General features: G+C 42.0%; 1 long non-coding RNA gene across 1 annotated transcript in view; it reads right to left on the bottom strand.

Annotated features, from left to right (window-relative positions):
• Positions 1–26,273, bottom strand: part of LOC309665097 — a 914,413-nt gene extending 888,140 nt beyond the window's left edge. Inside the window, exon 1 of the long non-coding RNA XR_014266218.1 lies at positions 1,465–26,273. This is a non-coding gene — a long non-coding RNA (uncharacterized lncRNA). The remainder of the gene's footprint in view (positions 1–1,464) is intronic.

Below are 26,273 nucleotides of genomic sequence, written 5' to 3'. Positions count from 1 at the left end.
CCAAAATTCTATTAGAAGTTGGTCTGAAATGAAAATAAATTGTTGACATTAATTATGGAGAGAACTGGAATTTTCATAATATTGAGCCTTCCCATCCTGAAATGTATTTGTCATTCCATTTATCAAGTTTTCTTTAAGCATTCTCTGGGAAGTTTTATAGTTTTCTTCATATGGGATAACATATATTTCTTAATTTCTAGGACTTGGGGGAGAGAAAGTCTTGTAGTGTTGTTACTATCTTACTGTTGCTATTATGAATTAGATATTTTCTTTTACCTCACTCATAATTATTATTTTCTAGTTGGGTATATTTTGTAAGGCCATCTTAACTGAACATATTTATTAGGACCCTTAATTTTTATTAAGACTTAATTTTTCAGTTAATTGTTGTTGGTTCTGCAGATAGGCAATTTTATCCCCTGCATCTAGTATTTCCAATATTATACCTGTTTTTTCTCATTTTATTATGTTGACCAGAACTGAATTTCCAGGAAAATGTAATATATTAGTGACAACAACCAACTTGAACTTGCTGTTGACTTTGATGGAAATGTTTCATATGGTTAGGATGAACCATATGAAACTGCCATTCTTCCAGGCCAAAAAAAGGTCAAGTGTCAGCAGTTTCATATCTTTCAATCTATTATTTGGCCATTAGGTAAAATATTGAAATTTGATTTTAAACAGAAATTCATTACTGTGACTTCCCTGGCAGTCCAGTGGTTAAGGCTCCATGCTTCCACTGCAGGGGGTGCGGGTTCGATCCCCAGTTGGGGAACTAAGATCTCACATGCTGTGCCGCACAGCCAAAATGTAAAAAAATATGTAAATAAAAATAAATAGAAATTCATTACTAATTAAACAAATATTTTTGAGGGCCTACACTGTGACAGACATAGAATTAGGCCGCGGATATATAACTCTGATCAAGACAAACACAGTTTCTGTCCTCTTGGGGTTAACACTACTATGGCAAAAAGCAGATAACAGTTCAGCTAACCAAAAAAAAATAATTTAACAAATGAATTAAAATAGTGAAAAGAGCTAGGAGCAATTACTATGTATAGACACTGGAGCAAAGGCACAATTCAGACAGGGCAGTCAGAATCGGTCCTTTTAAGGCAGAACACTGAAGCTGAGAGCTGACAGCTGAGACAGAATCAGCCATGTGACCAGCTCTGAGTATGTACTTGGTCGGGCAAAGACAAGATAGAAGCAGGCTCTAAAATGAAACATGGGTCTTCCCTGGTGGTGCAGTGTTTAAGAAACCACCTGCCAATGCAGGGGACACAGGTTCGAGCCCTGGTCCGGGAAGATCCCACATGTTCCAGAGCAACTAAGCCCATGCGCCACAACTACTGAGCTTTCACTCTAGAGCCCGCGAGCCACAACTACTGAGCCCCCGCGCCATAACTGCTGAAGCCTGTGCGCCGAGAGCCCATGTTCCGCAACAAGAGAAGCCACCACAACGAGAAGCCCGCATACCTCAACAAAAAGTAGCTCCCGCTCGCTGCAACTAGAGAAAGTCCGCACGCAGAAACGAATACCCAACACAGCCAAAATTTTTAAAAATAAATAAATAAAATGAAACGTGGCTGATGAGTTCTGCAATCTATCAGGAGCCAGTGTGGCCAGAATGCCACTAAGTGAGTCCCCAAGCTTCAGCTAAGCCTGAGCTGGTGGCTGTGTGAAGGAAGAGAGAAATTTTGAATTGGGATGCAGATTTAAATTAAGATTTGGACTGGGCTTTTAAGACTTGAAAATGAGACCATCTCTCATGGCTTAAAGCAACCAGCAAGCAACAGGATCTGTCCCAAGTTGTTGGACAGGGTGGGAGAATGAGCACTGATGGGGCACCTTTGAAGCACCGGTGGGAGAAAAATAAACCATTTCCTGATTGTACCAAACTGTATTCAGTCGTCCTATAAACCAGTTCCACACGCTGGAGAGGCAAGCTGAGGACAGACCCAGGGAGGTTTTATTTGGATAAATGTTGAACTTCATTTTGGAAACCAAAAGGAAGCAGTAAGGCTTTTTGTGCAAAGATTTGATTCTGCAAAGTGAGAGAATGGGGTCACTGGACCCTAAAACAAAAAGGAGGACAGGGATTTGCCTCCCTGTGGCTCTCACTTGTAGCTCAGTCTGCATTATTTGTGCATGCTTCTTTAAAAGCCAGCAGGAAGTGCCAATGAAACAAGATAAATTTTCACAGCTACCCCCAGGCCAGAACGTGACTCGACAACTGTCCCACTGGTCCACTGTCATACTTCAGAAAAGAGAAACAAGTTGTGTCTGATGCTGGCTAAAAGACTGGAAGCAGAGAAAAGCCAGAACTGGGTTCCAGCCAAACCTATAAAGACTAGGCAAGATTCTAGAGGGGAAAGGCCCGGATGACAGTGGGCATTCCAGCAGGTATAAACAAAGCATAGTGTCCAAAAGACTGAGGCTCAGTAGATAGTAGGAGTCCCAGGCAAACATACATACGGTATGCTAGTAAGGGGCAGAGTGTGACAGGGGCAGGGGACACTGAAAGCCCAGGCTGGAGGCTGGAGCAGTTGATACTGTACGGGAGAAGTGGTGGCGAGAGGTCATCAGGTCCCTATCCCCAAGAGGCAACTGGGTCCCAGGCTGGACCAAGGCTCCAGGTCTTGCAAAAGGCCTATAGGCCCAGACACTTGATTGGAACAGGAGTGTAAGACACAAAAAGAGATCTCCAAGGGGCTGGGGCTGTTTACTCAAGTCCAAAGGGACCTAAGGCCTGAGCAAAGGTCAGCTGGAAGATGGAAAGTCAGTGAGTCTGGCCTGGGAGAAGGTAGCAAAGCAGAGGTACAACAGGGACAGTATCTACTTGGCCTCAGAGGACTTTCTTAGTCTGATGACAGCAGCCATCCAACCTCACCCCTTTCCCTCTCCATGAGAAGGCTCTCCTCTCCCTCACTGCCTTTCCCTGATTATGTGTGGGCATGTTACAACTCTGACTTGAGCTATTGGACGCAAAACTTGCTACTTGCATGTAACAATGTAACAGAAGAACCAGGAAACACTGTGAGCATCACACAAGACACTCAGGGCCAATGGGCCACTTGTTGCCATAGTAACCACAATCAAAACAACGATTCCAGCTTTCCTAAAGCCGGTGTTTAATGACGATTGTATTACGCAGAGAGTAACAATCCCACAGTGCATCATAAACAGAGTTGCTAGTATCCGACATCATCAATGAGGGAGAAAAATAACCTGTAACTGGACAAGGTACATTTCTCAGGGTATGTGTGCAGTTCTCACCAAAAATGCAAGGAGGGCATCCCTCTCTGCTCAGCTTGAAGTCATTGCTTTATCCCCGCCCCCTTTTTTTCCTCTCCACCTCAGTTTGTACAGAGGGACACCTTCATGAATTCTAAAGAAACATTGTAAATTTGCTTTTAAACCCAGATATGCATATCCCAGCCCTACGGGTAAATCGGACAGAAATATAACGATTGCTATGAAACATTCACATTTGGAGTGCATCTAATAACTTTCTTTCATGTGTTCAGGGCAAAATACAATCCAGGCTTATCTCTTTGAAGCAAATTGTTCCCTTCTAAATGCCCAATGCAAATGTGAAACACAACCTTCCCTCTCCTTTCCTAGTGTCCCTCTCCCCTGGGTGGGAAGTAGAACTTGAGCTCTAGGTCACTGCCGCCACCCACTGGTTGGGTAGCCAAGTCACAGCTTCCCTGGCCTTGGGTTTCTTAGTCTTTCCAAGGTCACCTGGCAAAATCATAGTCACCCTGGGATGGAGTAAAAGGTCACCAATCTCTCTTCTCTGTTTCAAAGCCTGGTCCCCTTTCCTTCTCCATCCAGTTCTCAGCATAAAAGAGCAGTCTGAACAAGAGGGAAATAAGCAAACAGGAAAGCAGACTTCAGTTTTCTTTTCTACTCTGACTCATCATTTGGGCCAAGGGCCCAAGACCAACTTACTTCAATTCCCACATCTCATTTCAAATTCGCAGGGAGAGACTGATAAGTTGCTGATCAGTCAATTAATTGACCACCCCATGGTCAGGTATCTACCTCTCGACCAGTAAGCTCTGGGTGGGGCTGGGGGTTACCTTGCCCAGTTGTCCAGTCTGTCCCCAGAGGCCATTCCCAAAGACTGGGGGGACAGCAAGGTTCTCAAGAAACCACGTTCTTCCTTGGACTCCGCCAGAGCTCAACTTTCAGCTGTCGTTTCTTTCACTTGGTGTGCTATTTTCTTGACTTTAACATTGAAATAGTGTCATACACAGAGTTGTAATTAAGTGCCTCTCTTTGGTGGCTTCACCATTTTCTGGCTGTGTGACCACGGGCAATAACCTCAACTCTCTGAGCTTCCATTTTTTTCACCTATCAAATGAACCTGCCTCATAGGATTTTCATAAGGATTTTTTAAATGATCATCTATGTAAACTACTTAGCATGAGGCCTAGTACATAGTCAGTGCAAAATTAATATTAGCTGTTATTATCACCACCAGCAGCAGTAGCAGCATTTAGTCAGGAAGGTCATTTTAAGAGCTTCAAGTTGAGCACCAAATTTATTCCCAGATAAGCTCAGCCTCCCCTGTCCTATTTATCACACCAAATATAATCAGCTGGTCAAGAACTGAAACACTCGTTCTACTACCCAGAATCTGAGTCCTCCCATCCAGCATAGCAACTGGAACAAAGTCAGTTCTGAGCAAATTCTACCAGATATATAGAATTTATAGAAATCTTTGGATAGGCCAGAGATGCAGAAGGACATCATGTGAGATGGGGGAAAAGAGGCACCTTCTCCAACTTTATGATTCCTAGATGCTGGAGTAAGATTCCTCAGAATGATGTGAAAGCTAAATAAACCAGCAGAGATGGAATTCTAAAAGTAAATCTGATCCTGTGTCAAGAACTCTATTTGGGAGGAAGATATTCCCTAAGAGTAGGAGGATATTTCAAGGAGCTAATCAATGAACCCTCAAAAAAGAAGAGGCTCCCTACTGGGATTTTGTGGGTTTTGATGACATTGCAAAGCAGTCTGGCTATTGGGCTGCCCACATCCTCAAGACCTTAAAGACCAAGTGACTGAGAAAGAAATACATGGCCAAGGTTACTTGGCATCTTCCTTTAGTTGCTCCTTGTGGAAAGAACTTTGCTTGGAGATGCAACTGAATAACACTTCAAAGGAGTTTACAATCTAAATCAGAGCAGGAACACTGGGGGTGGAATGGGAAAACATGCAGGCAAGGCCACTACCCTGGATCTCAGAGAACTAACTATGCAATATACCAGCTCAAATACCCTGGGCAAGCAACCCAACCTCTATGTAATAGGAGAGAACTGGATAAAATCAATGATTATAAAGCATCTCCACCAAGCCCTGCAGTCCCTCTATAAATTCAGAGGCCACTGCAGGTTTTGGAGGAAAGAGATTAAAAGGAGCCCAAGCAAGAGTGGGCCTCTGGGTCCCATCACTACCACCATAACTCCTTCAGCTAGGCAGACTCTGCCCTTTCAATGTTTCAGGTAAGATTTTATCAAGAAAAATCCTTCATTTTTTTAAAGCAAGAAAAACAACTAGATGATCTCCAAATTTATTTCAGCTCTGACAGTCTATGATTCCATATGGAGGGAATGGAATTACTTCAAGAAGAGGCTAAAAGGGAGGGTTAACGCGAGATCATAAAAGGCTTTGCATGCCATGCTAGGGCACTTGTTCTTTACCCAGTAGGGAGCCATGAAAGGGGAACAATATGACCAGGTCACTGCGCTAGCAAAGCACCCTGAGGGACTGGATAAGTGGAGGATGCAGTGGGAGTTGGGGGTAGAGCCCAGAGACCATTTTACTCCAACAATCTCCAGACAGGAAGTAGTTTATCAGTGTTTTATCAGAGAGGTGAAAGACAAGAAAAATAGATGGGGGAGGGAACAGCATCCTTCACTAGCCAGCAACCTCCATTCTGTTTCAGGAATTTTTGTTTACTTGCCTTACTTTTGCTTTTTTTTTTTTTTGCTTTTTGTCTTCTGACTCCATTCCCATCCTTAAAAAGCAGAATAAAAATGACTCTTTCCACTTGAAGCCAACGTTTTTGACTGGTCCCCTTACACCAGATGAACACAGTGACACCACGGCAAAGGACATGACATCTATAGCTAATTAATAAAGGCCAGATAACGTCAATGGTTGGCCACCTGTCCTAGCTGGATCCCCACTCCCCCATGACCCAGATGCTCTCAGGCTCCCACCTCCCTAACTGGCTTTGAAGAGGGATTTTCAGAATGTCTCCATCCTAGCAGCTTCCTGGCCCACCATACTGTTCCCACCACCAGCTCAGCCAGGGCAGGAATTCCCACAGATGTCCTGGTGGACTTGTTAAAGATGGAAAAGCCACATCCAGACCTCTGATTTATGATGTGGCATGAACTCAACACTTTTCTCATGTTCTTGAGTCCAACACTAATGAGCAAAAGCAGATACTCAAAGCTGATGCTAAGAGAATATGCTGTGCCTTTAAAAACACCTACATATGACACTCCTCAGCTGTCTGGCAACCTGGCATGCAGGACTCACTGAGAAGCAGGGCACTGTTTCCTTAACTGTGGCTCTAGACCTGATTCTGGAAAGAGCTGCCAGCCCATGCCCTGGCATCGGGCTTCTTCCAGCACTCCCTTCAGGTTGCCTAGCCCTTGCCTAGGTGTGTGCACCTGCTATTCCTGTGCCAGGAACACCCTTCCCACAGACTCTTCTCACCTGCTCATACATTCAAATCATTTTTGAGTTAACTCAACAGACGAATGAGTGGATGACAACTGCTTCTTGCAATCCAGCTTCTTGAAATCAACTTTGTTTCATATAATAGCAAAAAAAAAAAAAAAAAAAATTGGAACCAGAGAACTGAAATGAAGAATTTTCAATAATCATCAAGTCTAACCCATGCATTTTGAATTTGAAGAAACAGACCCAGAGAGGGGAAATGCCTTCTCCAAGTCACCCAATAATAACCAATGCTAACAGTTATTGATACTGGGGTCCAGGGGCTGTGCTAAGTGCTTCACACACATTATCACATTTAGTCCCTATAACAACCCTATAAGGTAGATGCTATTACTAGCCTCATCCTACAGATGAGAAAACTGAAAGGGGAAAGGACTAGTCCAAGTTATATAGGATTGATAGTGTCATATAAAATTCTAGACAGGTGACACCTGGGGGGTGGGCAGAGAGAACAAGAGAAAAGGTGTAGTGGAGGGTTCTCTTTATGAATAGGCCAGTCACTCCACCTCTCTGAGCCTCAGCTGCTGCATCTGTGAACTGAAGATACTTATACTTAGCTGCAAAGCACTATACAAATGAAAGAGAAAATAGTGTTTTTTCAAAATGAAAATAAGACATTATTATTGTATGTTTAAAAGAATAATACATGCTTATGTTTAAAAAAAAAGACTGTAATACTACAGAAAAAACATGAAGTAAACATTATCCAAATTTCCACTATCCAGAGGTTATTAACATCTAAATGCTAATTAATACTACAAGAAAACTGTAATTATATGTGTGGGCATACAATTATTAATAAACGGGATCATACTATTCATGCTGTTTCATGATTTATTTTTTTCACTCAAGTTATACAGGTGAAAAATCAAAAAAACTGTATTTTCAGAAGAACATTCTTCTGAGCTTAGATCAGTCCTGTGAGAACTAGAACACATAATCCTAAAATTTATACGGAACCACAAAAGATCCAGAATTGCAAAAGCAATCCTGAAGAAAAAGAACAAAGCTGGAGGCATAACCCTCCCAGACTTCAGACAATAACACAAAGCTACAGTAATCAAAATAGCATGGTACTGGCACAAAAACAAATACATAGATCAATGGAACAGAACAGAAAGCCCAGAAATAAACCCACATACCTACGGTCAATTAATCTTCAACAAAGTAGGCAAGAATATACAATGAAGAAAAGACAGTCTCTTCAGCAAGCTGTGTTTGGAAAGCTGGACAGCCACATGTAAATCAATGAAGTTAGAACACTCCCTCACACCATACACAAAAATAAACTCAAAATGGATTAAAGACCTAAATATAAGACATGACACCATAAAACTCCGAGAAGAGAACATAGGCAAAACATTCTCTGACATAAATCGTGGCAATATTTTCTTAGATCAGTCTCCGAAAGCAAAAGAAATAAAAGCAGAAGTAAACAAATGGGACCTAATCAAACACAGCAAAGGAAACCATAAACAAAACAAAAAGACAACCTATGGAATGGGAGAAAATATTTGCAAACGATGCAACCGACAAGGGATTAATTTCCAAAATATACAAAACAGCTCATATAGCTCGATATCAAAAAAAAAAAAATGCAAATAACCCAATCAAAAAATGGGCAGAACACCTAAATAGACATTTCTCCAAAGAAGACATATAGATGCCCAACAGGCACATGAAAAGATGCCCAACATCACTAATTATTAGAGAAGTGCAAATCGAAACTGCAATGAGGTATCACCTCACACCAGGCAGAATAGCCATCATCAAAAAGTCTATAAATAATAAATGTTGGAGAGGGTGTGGAGAAAAGGGAACCCTCCTACACTGGTGGTGGGAATGTAGATTGGTGCAACCATTATGGAAAACATTCTGCAGGTTGCTTAAAAAACTAAAAATAAAGTTACCATATGATCCAGCAATCCCACTCCTGGGCATGTATCTGGAAAAGATGAAAAGTCTAATTCAAAAAGATACATGCACCCCAATGTTCACAGCAGCACTATTTACAATAGCCAAGACCTGGAAGCAGCCTAAATGTCCATCAACATATGAATGGATAAGGAAGATGTGGGTGTGTGTGTGTGTGTGTGTGTGTGTGTGTGTGTGTGTGTGTGTATAATGGAATATTACCAAGCCATAAAAAAGAATGAAATAGTGCCATTTGTAGCAATATGGGTGGACCTAGAGAGTATAATACTAAGTGAAATAAGTCAGACAGACAAAGACAAATATCGTATAATATCACTTATGTGTGGAATCTAAAAAAATAATACAAATGAACCTATTCACAAAACAGAAACAGACTCACATAGAAAACAAACTTATGGTTACCAAATGGGAAGTGGGGGAGGGACAAATTAGGCATTTGGGATTAACGGATATACACTACTATATATAAAATAGATAAGCCACAAGGATTTACTGTATAGCACAGGGTTATTCAATATCTTGTAATAACCTATAATGGAAAATAATCTGAAAAAGAATATATATGTATAGATATAAATAGACAGATCTGAATCACTTTGCTGTACACCTGAAATACAATATTGTAAATCAACTACACTTCAATTAAAAAAAAAATAAGATCAGCACTGTGAAAAGAACCAAGTGGTTTATTTATCATCCTCTTTATGGCTGATCCTTGGAGGTAGCATCGCCACCTACAGTGGTGCAGCCTGTGCCTTGCACAGAGGCCAGGAAAACACATGGGAGCTGAAAGTCAGCCTGCTCCAGTCTCCAGGCCTAGCCCCCTGGCAGGGCTACAACATCCAGGGAAGGGGCCCTTGTGTGCTTTGCATGAAGGCAGTCTGTGCGCTGGCCCCTGAGCAGGGCTGACGCTAGCCATGGAGACCCTGGAGCCAGAGAGCCTGCTTCTAAGCAACACTGGAACCAGCAAGAGTAAGCAGAGTTAGCACCATCCATCTGCCATGTCTGTACCAGATCTATGCCCCATGCCCCAGAGCACAGGGTCATACCATGGCATGCACAGAGCAGGCTCTGAGAATGTGTGCCAAGACAGTTCTGCTCTGTGCATGGAATGCTTGTGGTGGTTTCATTCTTTTCCTCTAAGCAAATTTTAGGAAAATATCCAAGTGATAGGAAACTGAGCAAACCTTTGGCTCAAACACTGCTCATGTGCTGCCTGGGAGAACCAGAAGTTCAAAGTCCAATTTCCTGTTAGGCTGTCTCTGGGGGTCTCTATATATACCCAAAGTTCACTGAATGTGTCTAAAACAGTTGCAGGGTGAATTCGTTTTCTATTGCTGCATAACAAATGACCCCAAAATTTAGCAGCTGAAAATGACAAGCATTTCTTATCCCAAAGTTTCTGCACATCAGGAATCTTGAGTGCAGGTTAGCAGAGTACTTCTAGTTTAAGGTCGCTCAGGTTGCTGTTAGGCTATCAGCCAGGGCTGCAGTTGTCTCAAGGTGCAACTAGGGCTGGAGAATCTGCTTCCAAGCTCACCCCTGTGGCTGTTGGCAAGCTTCAGCTCCTTTCCACCTGGGCCTCCCCATTGGGCTGCTTCATAACATGGCAGCTCACTTCTCCCAGCGCCAGGGAAGCCCAGAGTGAAGAGAAGAAAAGAGAGAAAGAGAAGGAAAGTAGAAAGGGGAGAAGCATGGACGGGAGAGGAAAGGAGAGGAGGGAGAGGAGAGAGGCTACAGTCTTTATGTAACCTAATCTCAGGAATGACATCACATCACTTTTGCTGTACTCTTTTCAATAGAAGTGAGTCACTAGGTCCAGCCCACACACAAGGGGAGGAAATTACAGAAATGCACCAACCTTCATCCTCTGGCCTGGAACATAAATATAATAGCTAGAATCCTGCCAGATACTTTGGCCAGTGAGGATGAGGGCCACACCCTAGGGACAGTGGATCAGAAAACAGAACGGAGAAGCCTGACTCTCTGGTGATTGCATCACATCATCATTGCCTCTTACTCAAAAGAATAAAACCTTCAGCACTAAAGCCACTCTTGAGTTTCTTTCATTTGCATATGAGTCTAATCTTAGCTGATATAGGTTGTTAGCACTAACCTCAATTAAGGGTTTAGATTCAACCAGCATTTCTTTCTTTTACATATGGGACATCTAAACTCAGAGAGGTAAAATAATCCACCCAACATCACTCAGTTAGGGACCGTCAGGAATGAGACCCAAACTCCTTATCTTTGCATTTACCCAAGCTGGTTCTGAGTGTCCCTGAAACTTGTTGAACACTCAAGGCTCTGTTTGGGATGTTCCTGGCAGCCGGAAAAGTTCTGACTCCCTCAGGGTATATATTTGTACCAGAACATTCCCTGCTCTGTTTCTCTGCGTACCAAGTAAGCAAGTGAAATAGAAGAGGAAAAATATTTTGGATGAATTGATGATTTTCAGTTCAAAAACTTCTGTCCTATGCACACTCAAGCCAGTAGCCATGGAAACCCTCACTTCATTTCCTCAGTCTGTCTCTTTATACACAATTCCCTCTTTTGGAGCCCAAAAGTTAGCAGCAGCTATAGATTAAGTATGTTCTGTAGAGCAGCGAGGTAGCACAATTTTTCAAAGAACTTTAGTACACAAATCCATAACCTGGAAATGATCATGTTTTCATTACAGAGTTGTCTCAGATGGTTTGTCTCTTTAGAAAGAGCCTTCCACCCAACTTGCCAGAAGAACTGTCAGCTGAGTCATTCAAGACAGAATCATAGTTGTAATACTAAACATTTTATGTTGCAGAAGACACACTTGGTGTCCTTGCCCAGCTTGCTCTAGGAATGGCTATACTTAGCACCTACTAAAGGGCTGGGCCTAAACCACCATATTTGAACTATGTGCACCTACTTCCACAGTCTTGGGTCGGTGGACCTTGGCTTGTCATTTAACCCAGGGGAAACCAATGTATCAATTAAGAATCTTTCGCTTGAAAGTCTGAAGTAAGAGATGCAGAAACTGTTATTAATTGATGGTGGGCAGTTAAACTAAAATGTCATGTAGCATTAGAGCTGGGGCTACCCTTTTGGGACTTGTACATAAGAAAAAGAAAAAAAGAAAAAAACAAGTCTGCAAAGGAGAGGAAGATTGGCTTAGATAAACAGAGAAAAAAAATGAAAAGAACTCATGTGGTCCCAGAGAGAGAGGAAGAAAGCAGCCACTTCATTTTCTAATGGCTTCCCAGTTCTCAGCTCCAATTCCCACAGGTGAGGCTATGCTCCATTCCTGTGTCATTCCTAGGGGTCCCTTCTGCGTCTAGAGTCTGAATAGCTTTCTGCTCCTTGCCAGAATGATGTACCTTCACCTTATAAATCTTTTCCACTTATATTATCTTGTTTATTTTTTCCCAAATCCTGGAAGACCAGTAGACCAGGATTGATAACTTAAACTCACTCTTTTACAGATAGGGAAACTGAGTCTCTAGGAGAGAGGGGAGGGAATTTTTCCAAGAGTATTCACCTAGCTAGCTATAAGGGGCAGAACCTGAACTTAAGCCTTCTGACTCAAGGCCTGATGTTTTACCCACCATGTCATGTGATCAAGAAAAACAGAACTTCAGAGTGAATTTGACTGAAACTCCTGTAATTCTCTTGGGCACTCAGGTTTCAGCAAGAAATAGATAGATGTGGATCCTCGATGGTGACAGAAACAAACCAAATCATGAAACCTGTTTTATTTTAATTATTTTATTTTATTAATTGGTTTCTCCCCCTTTGGACCATGGACTGGAAACTCAGATGCTTACAGGGGCCAGGCAGGTAAAGAAAAAGAGGGAAACAAGCCAGTGTGGGACAGTTGGAACAGGGGGAGCCTGGGGCAAACTGGAGTGCTCAGGACCAACCTGAAAAGGTCAGTCGCTATTCAGCTCCAGTCCTATGAGAATGCAGACCCTATATTACCAGATCTTCTCAAGTTTTTATGAAAGCTAGAAATCTGACTTTTATGTGAAATTTCCTAATTATTAATCCACATGTCAGCCAAACAAATTTCACCTTCTGGCAGATACTGCCCTGCACCTCCAATTTGCCACCTGTGCTCTGGATTGCAAGCATTGAGGACAAGACTATGTATTATTATTCAGAGAAGCACAGAGAAGGCACTCAGGTGATTTGATTCATTAAATGGATAGGATGAAAATCATGTCATTCTGGTCTCTTTTCAAATGATGCCTCCTCAGAGAGGTCTTTTCTCACCACCTACAGTTATCCACCAATATCCATTCTTCTATCTTTTTTCTATGAAAAAGACTCCAGTAGCATGTAGCTACTGGGAATAGAGAAAACACTTCCTCAGCCTCTCTTGTGGCTACGTGGCTATGTGACTAAGAGCTGGCCAAGAAAATGAAAATAGAGGTTACATGCGCAACTTCCAGGAAATATCTTCCAAGAGAGCCATCCCCTTCTCCTTTTCTTTCCTCCTTCCTGCTAGAATGCAGACATGATGGCTGGAGCTGAAGCAGCCATGAAGGGCCAGGATGTGCAAGCCACATATTGAAATGGTGGAAAAAGAGGATAAAAGGTGCTAGGTGTCTGATAATTTGGGAGCTGGCTTGGCAGCAATGGATTGTGTGATTTTGTATGAGAAAAAAATACACACTTCTACCTTGTTGGATCTACTGTTTTGCAAGTTTTCTAAAATAACAAATCCTTGTTTTCTATTCTCTCATCCTGATTTATTTTTATTTAGCACTTACCATACCTTTAAAAATAGCATATATTTATTTGTTTTACTTATTTTTGTTCCCTACCAGATTATAAGCTCCATGAGGGCAGAACTTTGCTTTACTTGCAGTCATTTCCCCAGTGTTTAGAAGAGTGTCTGGCATATGGTAAGTGATCAAAAACTAATCGTTGAATGTATACTTGAAGTAGATTAGACTGGGTTAAGAGTGAAACTGAATTAAATGATGACCTCAACCCAGTTTCATACCAGCCACCATCAGCTAAATTTGCTCAATTATTTTTCTTTTTTATTGAAGTATAGTTGATTTACAATGTTGTGTTAATTTCTGCTGTACAGCAGTGACTCAGTTATACACATATATCCATTCTTTTTTATATTCTTTTCCATTATGGTTTATCCCAGGATATTGAATATAGTTCCCTGTGTTATACAGTAGGACCTTGTTGTTTATCCATTCTATTTGTAATAGTTTGCATCTACTAACCCCAAACTCTGTCTATCCCTCTCCCACCACCCCACCCTTGTCAACCACGAGTCTGTTCTCTATGTCTGTGAGTCTATTTCTGTTTCGTAGATAGATTCATTTATGCCATGTTTTAGATTTCACATATAAGTGATATCATATGATATCTGTCTTTCTCTTTCTGACTTACTGCATTTAGTATGATAATCTCTAGTTGCATCCATGTTGCTGCAAATGGCATTATTTCGTTCTTTTTTTACAGCTAAATTTGCTCAATTCTTTCAACAAATTACCCCGAAACCGCAAAAGCAGGGGAGGGGGTAGGAAATCAGTGATCCAAAGGACTTGTCCCAAATTTATAAAGATTATAGAAAAGTAAGACAATTCCAAAAACACATTTCCACTTCCAAAGGCAGCACTTTCACAACAGCTACCCCATTCTTACTCAGTGGTAGCCAGATCCCAGGTCCAGGCACGGCACCAGTGCAGCTGCAAAATGAGAAAGAACATGCATTCAGTCCAGAGCTGTTGGAGGAAGCCACTCGGTATACTGAGTTCAAGGCTGGCCTCCTAGATTCTAAATAATATATTTTTTAATTGTTCAAGCCACAGTTTGAAGGCAAAGTGCTACCTCCCTCATAGGAAGATAAGCTTCTGCTCAGAAAGTGAAGTCACCAAGCAAGACCTGGCTCAGCCAAGTGAAAGCCAAGAACCCTTGACCTAGACCACCGCAGAAGGTGGCAAGGCCCAAGGCATTGCACTGCTCCTTCTCAAAGCAGTAGCAGTGGTTTTCCTAATTGACAGAGCAAGTCTCCAGGGAGCTGGGGAACCCCAGAAGTGGTAGGAAGCCCAGTTAAAAAGACTCTGAACTCAAAACACTGGTTCTAAGGCCCAGGCCTGGAGCTGAGTGCCAAGGCCTAGACCTTTCCTAAAAGAACATTTGGGGTGGAGCGCAGGGAAGGAGGAGCAGGGGAGGGAGAAAGGCTGTGTGTGCTAAAATGCCACATTATATACTCCAAATAAACACCTGGCAGCACACCTCCGCATCTGGAGCACGTCACAAGACTCAATTACATGTGGCCAGACCGAGTGCCCCACAGCTGTTACACGGTAAGGCGGATAATTAAAAACAGCAGGTTGCCATGGCACAAAATTGGTTGCTGCTGAACAATTTGTGTGTTTGTCTTTGGAGCTAAAGTACTAGAAGTGAGTTATGTCTTTGGGGGACAGAAGGGTGATTTCTCAAGACACACAAATGACAGGAAATAAAGGATAAAAGGAACTAACTTATTAAGCACCTCCTCTGTGCCAGGTGCCACACATGCATTTTTTTTCTTTTAATCCCACCACAATCATATAAATAGAGATTATTATCCCTTTTCTCAGGACAAGGAGATGGAAAGGCTCAGTGGCATGCCCAGAGTCCCACAGCAGAGCCAAGTGGCCCAGGTCACATTCAATGCAGGTCTGACTACAGAGCTGTCCTGTTTTCCTTATACCAACAGCTCGCTGCTCTAGGCCCAAAAATACAAATGTTGCCAGATGATGCCTACACACAGGGTGAAAGAACGCCAATGAGCCCATAGACATGGGGAAGACATGTTGATCCCCCAAGTCATTTGCTGCAAGAGGACAATCTTTGAACACACAGACACACACACACACACAAGTGTATATTATATGTTAATCATTTGGTAAAGAAGGGGCCTCAAGGCTTCCTAAAAAGCAGCAAATGGCTCTTTGATCAAAAGGTAAAGAAAGTTTTTAGAAGGTGGTATGTCATTGCACATTTGTGTTTGAGGGACAGAGCCAAGAAGGGTATCAAGCTGGTTGTCTGCTTGAAGAGGGGGATAATGCACGAGGCTAGACACAGCAGCACAGAATAAAAGAAGGACCATCCCTCCAACTGCACCTTATCAGCCAGACCAATATTAGGCCTCTGACCCTGTTCAGTAGGTTGGATTGGTGGTCTCCAAAAAGATATGTCCACACCAAATCCCTGGAAGCTGTAAATATTGCCTTATTTGGGAAAAGGGTCTTTGCAGAGGTAATGAAACTAAGAATCTTGAGATGAGATCATTCTGGATTATCTGGGTGGGCCCAAAATCCAATGACAAGTATCCTTATAAGAAAAAGGCACAGGGAGATTTGAAACACACAGAGGAGAAGGCAATGTGAAGACAGAGGTAGAGATTATAGTAAGGCAGCCACAAGGGAATACCAACAGCCACCAGAACCTGGAAGAGGCAAAGAACAGACTGCCCCCTAGAGCCTTCGGAGGAACTGCAGCCCTGCCAACACCTTGAGTGCAGATTTCTGACCTATAGAAGTGTAAGAGAATAAATTCCTGCTGCTTTAAGCCACCCAGTTGTGGTAATTTTTTACATCAGCTCTAGGAAATTAATAAAACCCTTTTCAAAGTTTCCAGTCTGAGCTAATGGGGCAGGATGACCAAACATGGGCACATAATTGACTTCTGCCCACCACCATATAGTGTTCACCAGTTTCCTTTTCTCCTGATGTGTCATCCTTTGTTAGCTCTTGGGCCTCTGTCAGGTGGCAAGTCACATAATTGTGCCTCCTGTCACCATGCAGCCAGAACGCGCCAGCAATAGCATGGTGAATTGTGGCAGAGGCTTTGTCCCTTGATGCTCTCAAAGCCACCAACCCTGCTTCATGCTGCTGCTCATACTGCTGCAACTGTCAGCCCCCATTAAGGCTCCTGATACTGCCACCTAATGAAGTTGCTGGTACCATGTACCCTGATGGGCAATCTCAAGATAATCCCTCAGTGGGGCCTGAAACACCTGGCACCAGCCTTGATAGGATTCTTCCTCCCTAGGGGCACAGGGGAACTAATAAATCCAACGTAAGCCCCCTTTCCTCTAAGATATCTGCATGTCTGCATTGATGGAAAGGGGTGCCGTCCACTAAACCCACACACAGACCTCCTCTGATCTCAGAAGTGTTTTCTGCTCTTCTGAAATGTTCATCTTCATAAATAAAGAGAAACTTTTCCCTATGTCCCAAATGACACAACATAAAGTCTAACTGAATTTTACCTTGAGTCCACAATTTCTGCGCCAAAGCAAACAGTGAAAATGGTCAGAGGAGGCCCCACTCTTTTCTGGGGGAAGACTCAACCATGAGAGACTCAGCCACGAGGACAACCCCTCTGTCTTGGTCACCCCCATCAGCTCTGGGGCCCAGGACCCTTCAGGCAATTGAAGTCCCTCACCATCAAGCAGGATATTGCTTGAGCATTGAATCTGACAGTGAATAAAACTTGGGTGAGCCCAATCTCTGTCTCTAGTGGCCCAAAATTTCCATCCCATTGACATTAAGAAAAATAGAAGAGTCAGGCCTAGAGAAAGGAGGTATCCCTAAGTTGGGAAGACCTTGAAAAGACACCATGGTCGGTGCTGCAGCTAAAGAGTCTGCCTCTACCCACTGATGTCGGCCACTCAGCCAAACCCCTTGCTAAGATATGTGCTGCCCCCAACAAGTAGGAGAACTCCTCTCTCCTACCCTCATGCCACAATCTATTGCATTGATTCTAAAGTTATATGGTAATGGACTCAGCATCAGAGAATTATTTTATTTAATTTTATTTCAACAGACTTGTTGAACCATAACTGATGTACAAGAAACCACATGCTTAATGTATACAATTTGATGAGTTTGGACATATGCGTACACCTGTGATGCTATCACCACAATCACGGTAATAAACACATCCATCACCTCCAAAAGTTTCCTTAGTCCCTTTCTGTGTGTGTCGTAAGAATGCTTAACATGAGATCTACCCTTTTTAACAACTGTTTAAGGGTATTGTTGATACAAGCACTATGTTGTATAACAGATCTCTAGAACCTATTCATCTTACGTAACTAAAACTTTATACCCATTGAGCAACAACTCACCATTTATTCCTCTCCCCAGTCCCTGGCAACCACAATTCTACTCTCTGATTCTATGATTTTAACTAATTTAGATACCTAATATAAGAGGACTCATGCCGTCCTTGTCTTTCTGTGACTGGCTTATTTCACCTAGCATAATGTCCTCTGGGTTCATCCATGTTGTCACAAATGGCAGGATTTCCTTCTTTTTTAAGGCTGAATAATATTCTATTGTATGTATATACCATATTTTCTTTATTCATTCATCTTTTGATGGATATTTAGGTTGTTTCCATATATTGCTATCGTGACTAATGCTGCAATGAACATGAGAGTGCAGATCTCTTTGAGATCCTGATTTCAACGCAAAATGATTTTAGACCAAAATAAAAAGAAGAACTGTTTTTACACACAGCACCCTCTCTTCTAAGGACAAAGACAGGAATCCACAAGGGCTGAAGCAGAAAATAAATCTAAGTGAGAACAGTAATAGAGTTGCCCCTAAGGCCTGGACCAAGCTTATGCTCCTGACTCCTTCTTCCCTTGGATGAGCTTTTTGCAGGAGGCTCCATGGTTGATGATGAATACAGATTACTGTTGGGCACACCCCACCAGTTCTCTAACTAGGTTTGAATCCAGTGGGGTGAGGTTTAAATTGAGTTACTTCAGCTACACAAGTTCTGAACAGTCCCATACAGTCTCTAGTGAAAATAAGAAACGTCCTCAATTCTGAGAACCCCTTTCTTCTAACTAAAGATAATAAGAGGCTGTATTTATTAAGCACCTATTACATGCCATCTGTGTCATAGACATTATCTCATTTCATCATTACGAGCCCTGTAGGATAAGTTTTATTATTCCTATTTTACCCACTTCTGCCATGACACATCCTCTTATTGGAGACAAGACTGCAGGCAGCCTGAAACAGGACATGAAAAATATTATGGCCGATAAACATTAGCTGTTGTAACAAGTCCTGGCCAGGGTGTGTCACAGGCTAGAAGTTTTCATTCTCTCTCAAAACACAAAGCCCACAAATTAGAGGGCACCCGGTCCTGACCATCACGCCAGCACCTGCTTCCTTGGACTCTTTTCTTTAATAACCAAAACCATCTTTCCTGAGAACTCTTTGAATCCTACACAAAAGCTGAGTCTGGTACATTCTATGGGTATTTTAAGACTCAGCAATCAAGTGACTGATGGGGTGGGGAAGGGGTGTGGAGGATGATAAGTGAGAACTCACTGGTGTTGAAAGTTTAGCAGGGCTTTGCCGCAAGAATTCAACGGAAATAATAATACTCATGGTGCAGGGTATTTGTTAAAAAGTTTGAGGCAGTTCCAGTTAGGATGTAGAGAGTCAGAAGAGACTACTGTTTCCACTATAACAACAAGACCAAGCCAGGTATGCTACAAAATCATAGTTTTGTAGAACCACATCAGAGAGGTGATAACATAAAGAAACCCAAATGAACTAAATTCCAGAAAGTGGCAAACTCTTCCTGGGTGAGAAGACAAAGATCCACCATAGATACAGAAAAGAGAAACCAGCTGAACTTTCAATGAACTGTTAACATCTGGGTGTAGGGTGAGGTAGTGGATCAGAATTCTTGGGGTCTCAGTCACAGGGTAAATCTGACCCCACCAACAAATTCTTTGCAGCAGGCCTTCACCAAGTTCATGGGGATGGCATTCCAAAGGCTTATAATGGGTCAGGAGTCTGAGAGAGATCCCTGTGAAATGGATGGAGACTTACCTAGTACAAGGCAGGGACCTACGCTGAGGTAGGACCAGGAGAACTGAGGAAAATCCCTCGGTGGAAAAAAAAATGAGTATATAAAGAACCCTTACAAATTAACAGTTAAAAAACACAAACAACCCAAATAAGATGGGCAAAAGACCTGAAAAAATATTTCACAAAAGTAAATATACAAATGGCCAATAAGTGCAAAAAGAGCTTAACATCATTTGTCATAAGAGAACTACAAAATTAAAGCCACAATGAGACCCAGACACCCTTCACAAAAATCAACTCAAAATGAATCATGGACCTAAATGTAAAGCACAGAACTCTAAAACTCCTAGAAGATAACATAAGAGAAAACCTAGATGACCTTGGGTATGGTGATACCTTTTTAACTATAACAGCAAAAATGCAGTCCTTGAAAGAAATAACTGATGAGCTGGATTTCATTAAAATTTAAAACTTTAATTTTTGAAGACAACATCAAGAGAATGAGAAGACAAGCCATAGACTGAGAGAAAATATTTGCGTAAGACACATCTGATAAAGGACTGCTAACCAAAAAAAATAAAGAACCCTTAAAACACAGATGACTTTAAAAATGGGCCAAGATCTTAACAGACACTTCACCAAAAAAGATATACAGATGGCAAATAGCATATGAAAAGATGCTCCATGTCATATGTCATCAGGGAAATGAAAATTAAAACAATGAGGTACTACTACACATCTATTAGAATGGCTGACAATATCAAATTCTGACAAGGATGTGGAGCACATTGCTGGTATGGATGCAAAATGGGACATCCACTTTGGAAGACAGTTTGGTTGCTTTTTACATACTCTTACATACAATCCAGCAATTGTGCTCTTTAATATTTATGCAAGGAGTTGAAAACTTACATCCACACAAAAACCAGCACACAGATGTTTACAGCAGCTTTATTCATAATTGCCAAAACTTGGAAGCAACCAAATGTCCTTCAATAGGCGAATGAATAAACAAACTGTGGTACATCCAGACTATAGAATACTATTTAGTGCTTAAAAAGTAATAAACTATCAAGCCACGAAAAGACATGAAAGGAATTTAAATGCATATTACTAAGAGAAAGAAGCCAATCTGAAAAGCCTACATACTATATGATTCCAACTCTATGACCTTCTGGAAAAGGCAAAACTATGGAGACAATAGAAGGATTAGTTGTTGCCAGGGATGGGGTGGAAGAGAGTTAAATAGGCAGAGCACAGAGGATTTTTACGGCAGTGAAAACACTCTGTGTGACATTATAATGGTTGATATATGTCACTGTACATTTATCCAAACCCATAGAATGCACAACACCAAGAATGAATCCTAAGAAAAACCATGGAGTATGATGTGTCAATGTAGGTTCATCCTCAGTTAAAACTGTACCATTCTGTCCTTTCCAATTTTTATGGAGGCTCCATTACAATGATTGATTAAATCATTAGCTATTAGCAACAGATTCAACCTCCAGCCCCTCTCCCCTCCCTGGAGGTCAGGGTGGGTAGTACGGAAAGTTCCAATCCTATAATCACATGGTTGGTTTTCCTGGCAACCAGTCCCCATCCTTAGGTGCTTTCCCAAAATCACCTCATTAACATAAACTCAGGTGTGGTTGAAAGGAGTTTGTTAAGAATATCAAGACACATTTTTGGATTGGGTTGTTTGTTTTTTTGATATTGAGCTGCATGAGCTGCTTGTAAATTTTGTAGATTAATCCTTTGTCAGTTGCTTCATTTGCAAGTATTTTCTCCCATTCTGAGGGTTGTCTTTTCGTCTTTTTTATGGTTTCCTTTGCTGTGCAAAAGCTTTTAAGTTTCCTTAGGTCCCATTTGTTTATTTTTGTTTTTATTTCCATTTCTCTAGGAGGTGGGTCAAAAAGGATCTTGCTGTGATTTATGTCATAGAGTGTTCTGCCTATGTTTTCCTCTAAGAGTTTGATAGTGTCTGGCCTTACATTTAGGTCTTTAATCCATTTTGAGTTTATTTTTGTGTATGATGTTAGGGAGTGTTCTAATTTCATTCTTTTACATGTAGCTGTCCAGTTTTCCCAGCACCACTTATTGAATCCAAAAATGGACAAAAGGCCTAAATAGACATTTCTCCAAAGAAGATATACAGATTGCCAACAAACACATGAAAGAATGCTCAACATCATTAATCATTAGAGAAATGCAAATCAAAACTACAATGAGATATCATCTCACACTGGTCAGAATGGCCATCATCAAAAAATCTACAAACAATAAATGCTGGACAGGGTGTGGAGAAAGGGAACCTTCTTGCACTGTTGGTGGGAATGTAAATTGATACAGCCACTATGGAGAACAGCATGGAGGTTCCTTAAAAAACTAAAAATAGAAGTACCATACGACGCAGCAATCCCACTACTGGGCATATAGCCTGAGAAAACCATAATTCAAAAAGAGTCATGTACCACAATGTTCATTGCAGCACTATTTACAACAGCCAGGACATGGAAGCAACCTAAGTGTCCGTCAACAGATGAATGAATAAAGAAGATGTGGCACATATATACAATGGAATATTACTCAGCCATAAAAAGAAACGAAATTGAGTTATTTGTAGTGAGGTGGATGGACCTAGAGTCTGTCATACAGAGTGAAGTAAGTCAGAAAGAGAAAAACAAATACCATATGCTAACACATATATACGGAATCTAAAAAACAACAATAAAAAATGTTCATGAAGAACCTAAGGGCAAGACGGGGATAAAGATGCAGACCTACCAGAGAATGGACTTGAGGATACGGGGAGGGGGAAGGGTAAGATGGGACAAAGTGAGAGAGTGGCATGGACATATATACACTACCAAATGTAAAATAGATAGCTAGTGGGAAGCAGCCACATAGCACAGGGAGATCAGCTCGGTGCTTTGTGACCACCTAGAGGGGCAGGATAGGGAGGGTGGGAGGGAAGGAGATGCAAGAGGGAAGAGATATGGGGATATATGTATATGTATAACTGATTCACTTTGTTATAAAGCAGAAACTAACACACCATTGTAAAGCAGTTATACTCCAATAAAGATGTTAAAAATATATATATATTCAATAAAAGGGGCAGGGATTGTCAGTGGAAAAAAAAAGAATATCAAGACACCTTTATTGCTCTTATCACTTAGGAGTTCTGTGCCAGAATTGGGGACAAAGACCAAATATATATTTCTTATCATAAGTCACAACATCACAGGTGACTTCGGGAGTTTCATGAACTCCCTGAAAATGTATGAAGAATATTACATATATATGTGCTTGGGACAGGGGAGGAGAAGGGGTGTCCTTAGCTTTCATCAGATTTCCCAAGAAGTTTGTGACCTTTTTGCAAGAGGTTTAAAACAAATATTCTAGCCTCTCTACCCTCTCCCTTGGCAATTTCCTATGACTTCAACTCTTTCCTAGATTCCAGTGACTCTCATACTACGTAATCTTGGACAAATTACTTAACCTCACTAAGGTCTTCATCTCTAAAATGAGAGATAATAAATTAATAAAATCTATCACACAGGATGGTTGTGAGGGTTGTATGACATAATTACATAAGGAACTTAATGCATACCTGTTATTTAACAGACCAGGGGTCAGCTAAGTTTTTCTGTAAAGGGCCAGACAGCCCGCACCATTCCCTTGAGAAGCATTCTTTCATGCCTTTACCTCCTACCTTTTACTACCTCTGACTCCAAAACCTCTCTACTATTCTCACTCCCAGGATCTTAACTGCCTGCAGAAAAACTTCCCTTGAATGTTCTTTGAAACACAATACATCAAGAATGGAAATAATGATTTCTCTTATCAACTGAACAGCTCTCACCAAACATAACAGCCAACCCATTAGACATTCCCTAGATATACCAGCACTCCCATGCTTTTCTGCTTCTTCTTGGGCAATTCCCTCTGCTTCCCTTCCACTATCCACCTCTCAAGCAGCTGTTGAACTCTTACTTATCCTTCAAAACCTAGGTCAAATGTCACCACTTCTCAATGGTGTTTCCCAACATTCTCCCCACAATCAGCCACAGCAACCTTGGGAGGTGAGTTGTGCCTTTTGCACACGTATGTTGTACATTCCTTTACAGTATGTGTTATGTTTATTTGTGCACATATCTACCTACCCCATTAGAACATGTGCTCCTTGAGGGAAATATTTTTTAAAGTCAATATTAATGCAGAAATTAATCTAAATTAATGAAAACTTAATATTACAAAGAGGCAATTGAAGTAAGTCATGCAAATTCTGGGTCAGATCCTGTCTTTATCTAAAATTTTGTTCATGGTGGATTTTTTATATTAATGTTGATTTTATTTTAAATATTGCACTAAAATATTATTTACCTTGATTACTGAGTTTGTTGATGCCCCTTTAAATCTGCACCCAAGGTGAGTGCCTCACTCTCCTCACCCCTGTTCTAACCCCAAATTAGTAACTAGCAGCTCTGGGATTCAAATCTGGGTGTCTCTGATTCCAAAACCATACTACTTCCACAAGTCAAAAAGATCAGGCAATATTCAAACTCTCAACAAGTTCATAATCTGATGGCAGATAGTGACAAATAGGTGGACAGTTACAACAGAAGTGACATCTGCCACCATGGGTGTGACTATAGAAGAGTGAGTAGCTAACCTTGCCTGAGCCCATTAGGGAAGAATCTACAAAAGAAGGAAAGCTTAAACTTAAAGGGTTTCCTTCATATGGATTATCTCACTCTCCTTAGAAGGCAGCAGCAGCTACAGTAAATTCTGGACAATTTTTCATCTCTTTACAAATTAAATGGTAACAGTCTTTTACCTTCTGTATGTTTCCCATTAGATTCTGAGCTCCTTAGGGACAAGGCTGAGTGACACACAGCAGATGCTCAGTAAGTGGGGGGGTGGAATGTGTGAGTGGACCAATTAATGAAGTCATTGGCTATAATACTGTAGCCTCCCCATTCAGTGCACACTAAGGGAGCAGCCAGCCTCCAGCACCAGGGCACTGCACAGAGACATTTGTGGACAGACAACAGGGACAACCACACCAATCTCTTTCCTGAGAGGCATTCTGACAGACTGTCTCATCCCAGGGGCCTCGCCTGGGCACTAGGATGCCTGGGCAAATGCACACACGTGGGCCCATACAACACTACCTTTGAACAGTGCATGGAATGTGCCTCTGGATGGTATGTGCTGTGAAGAGCCTCCAGTGTCCACTGGGCAGGCAGATGGCACTGACTGGGAAGAGTCTAGTTCTGTGTCCACAGCAATAAATATACCATCTGCAGACACACTAGGCAGGGCGGGAGACACACACCAAGGAAGGATGCAGCATGTGATGAGGGCTGAATAAGCTGCTGTCAGGTCAGACTCCAGCAGAGGACAAGTGCAAGAGCCACCACTCCTTCCTTCAAGAAGGCAGCCCATCTCTGGAGAGAGTCTGATGCTCCACGTAACAAAATGTGGGACTTGAACAACTAGCTCACTTCTCTCATTTACTAAATTGGGATGAAACTTCCCACCTGGTTTTGAGGATTAAAACAGTTCAGATATAAAAATGCCTTCCCCGGTGCTCGGCACATGGTAGGTGTCCAATGCATATTCTTGGTCTGCCTTATCAACCAGGTAAAGAAAATATGGCTCCAATCTAATTATCACTGGGGTTTCCCCAGAGCTGAAAGTGATGGCTACATGGGAAAATCTAGCAAAATCCACTTGTGCTTTTCCTTAGTGGAGTCCCAGTATAAGACCCAGCCCTGCTTCAAGTGACCACATACATCTAGCCAGTGTTTCTTCATCCATGTAGTGGGGGTAATAAGAGTGGTGGGGACTGACAGCTCTTTGAAAAGCATAAAATCCATTGCAAGTTGTTCATTCATGAATTGGTTGGATCCACTCTTTTAAGTCTCCTGTGGGCCAGGTGCTATGTGTCCATAGCTCACGGGGTGCTGCAACAGTTCTGTGAGGCAGACACTGAGCTCAGTGGGGTAAAGCGATGTTTAAGGCACCAAAGGCAATAAAGGGCAGAGCTAGATTTGAATCCCAGATGTGACTGGCTCCAACGCCTCAGTTTACTCCATGACTAAGCAAGTAACTCACATGTTGAACAAGGCAGCAGATTCTGTTTGTAACAATAAAAACCATTAATTTTTTAAGCCCTGCCTCAGTGAGTCACAGGGGAGATGATATCTGCGCTTGGTTTTTGAGATCGATGCTGTGGTGCCCCTGACCCAGCAACTCTTCACTTGGTTCACATGCCTATCACCCACAAGTTCTGTTGACTGTTCAGGGATCACAGCTGCACCCTTTACCAGAGACCTGCCTGCAGCAGATAGAATCCACCTGGCCTGCCAGTGCCTGCGAGGTTATGCACCCATCCCCCACCGAACAAAAACAAAACAGGAGCAACCCTCAGTCAGTGCCTGACTGGTTCAGAGCAGAAAAGGCCTGATCCTGCCACAGGGGTGCTCTTCATGCTCCAGAGCTCCCTGTGGGATAAGGCTGAGGCAAGATTTCAGCTGAAAGTTCCTCTCTGATTGGCTTCATCCCCCCTCACCCAGTTGCCCTCACTTCCTGTAGGTTTTCCTTCTGAGAGCACTCCCTCAATAAACCATAGGCAAAACTATCCCCATCTCAGGCTCTGCTTTGAGGAACCTGACCCAAGACAGTCTTAGGAACGAGGAGGAATGTGTTTTAATTAAGAAA

This window comes from Balaenoptera physalus (genome assembly GCF_965194825.1).
Source record: "Balaenoptera physalus genome assembly, chromosome: 7".
NCBI classification, from domain to species: Eukaryota; Metazoa; Chordata; class Mammalia; order Artiodactyla; family Balaenopteridae; genus Balaenoptera; species Balaenoptera physalus.
Note: the sequence above shows the minus strand (reverse complement) of the source record. Positions and strands in the feature narration are given on the sequence as shown.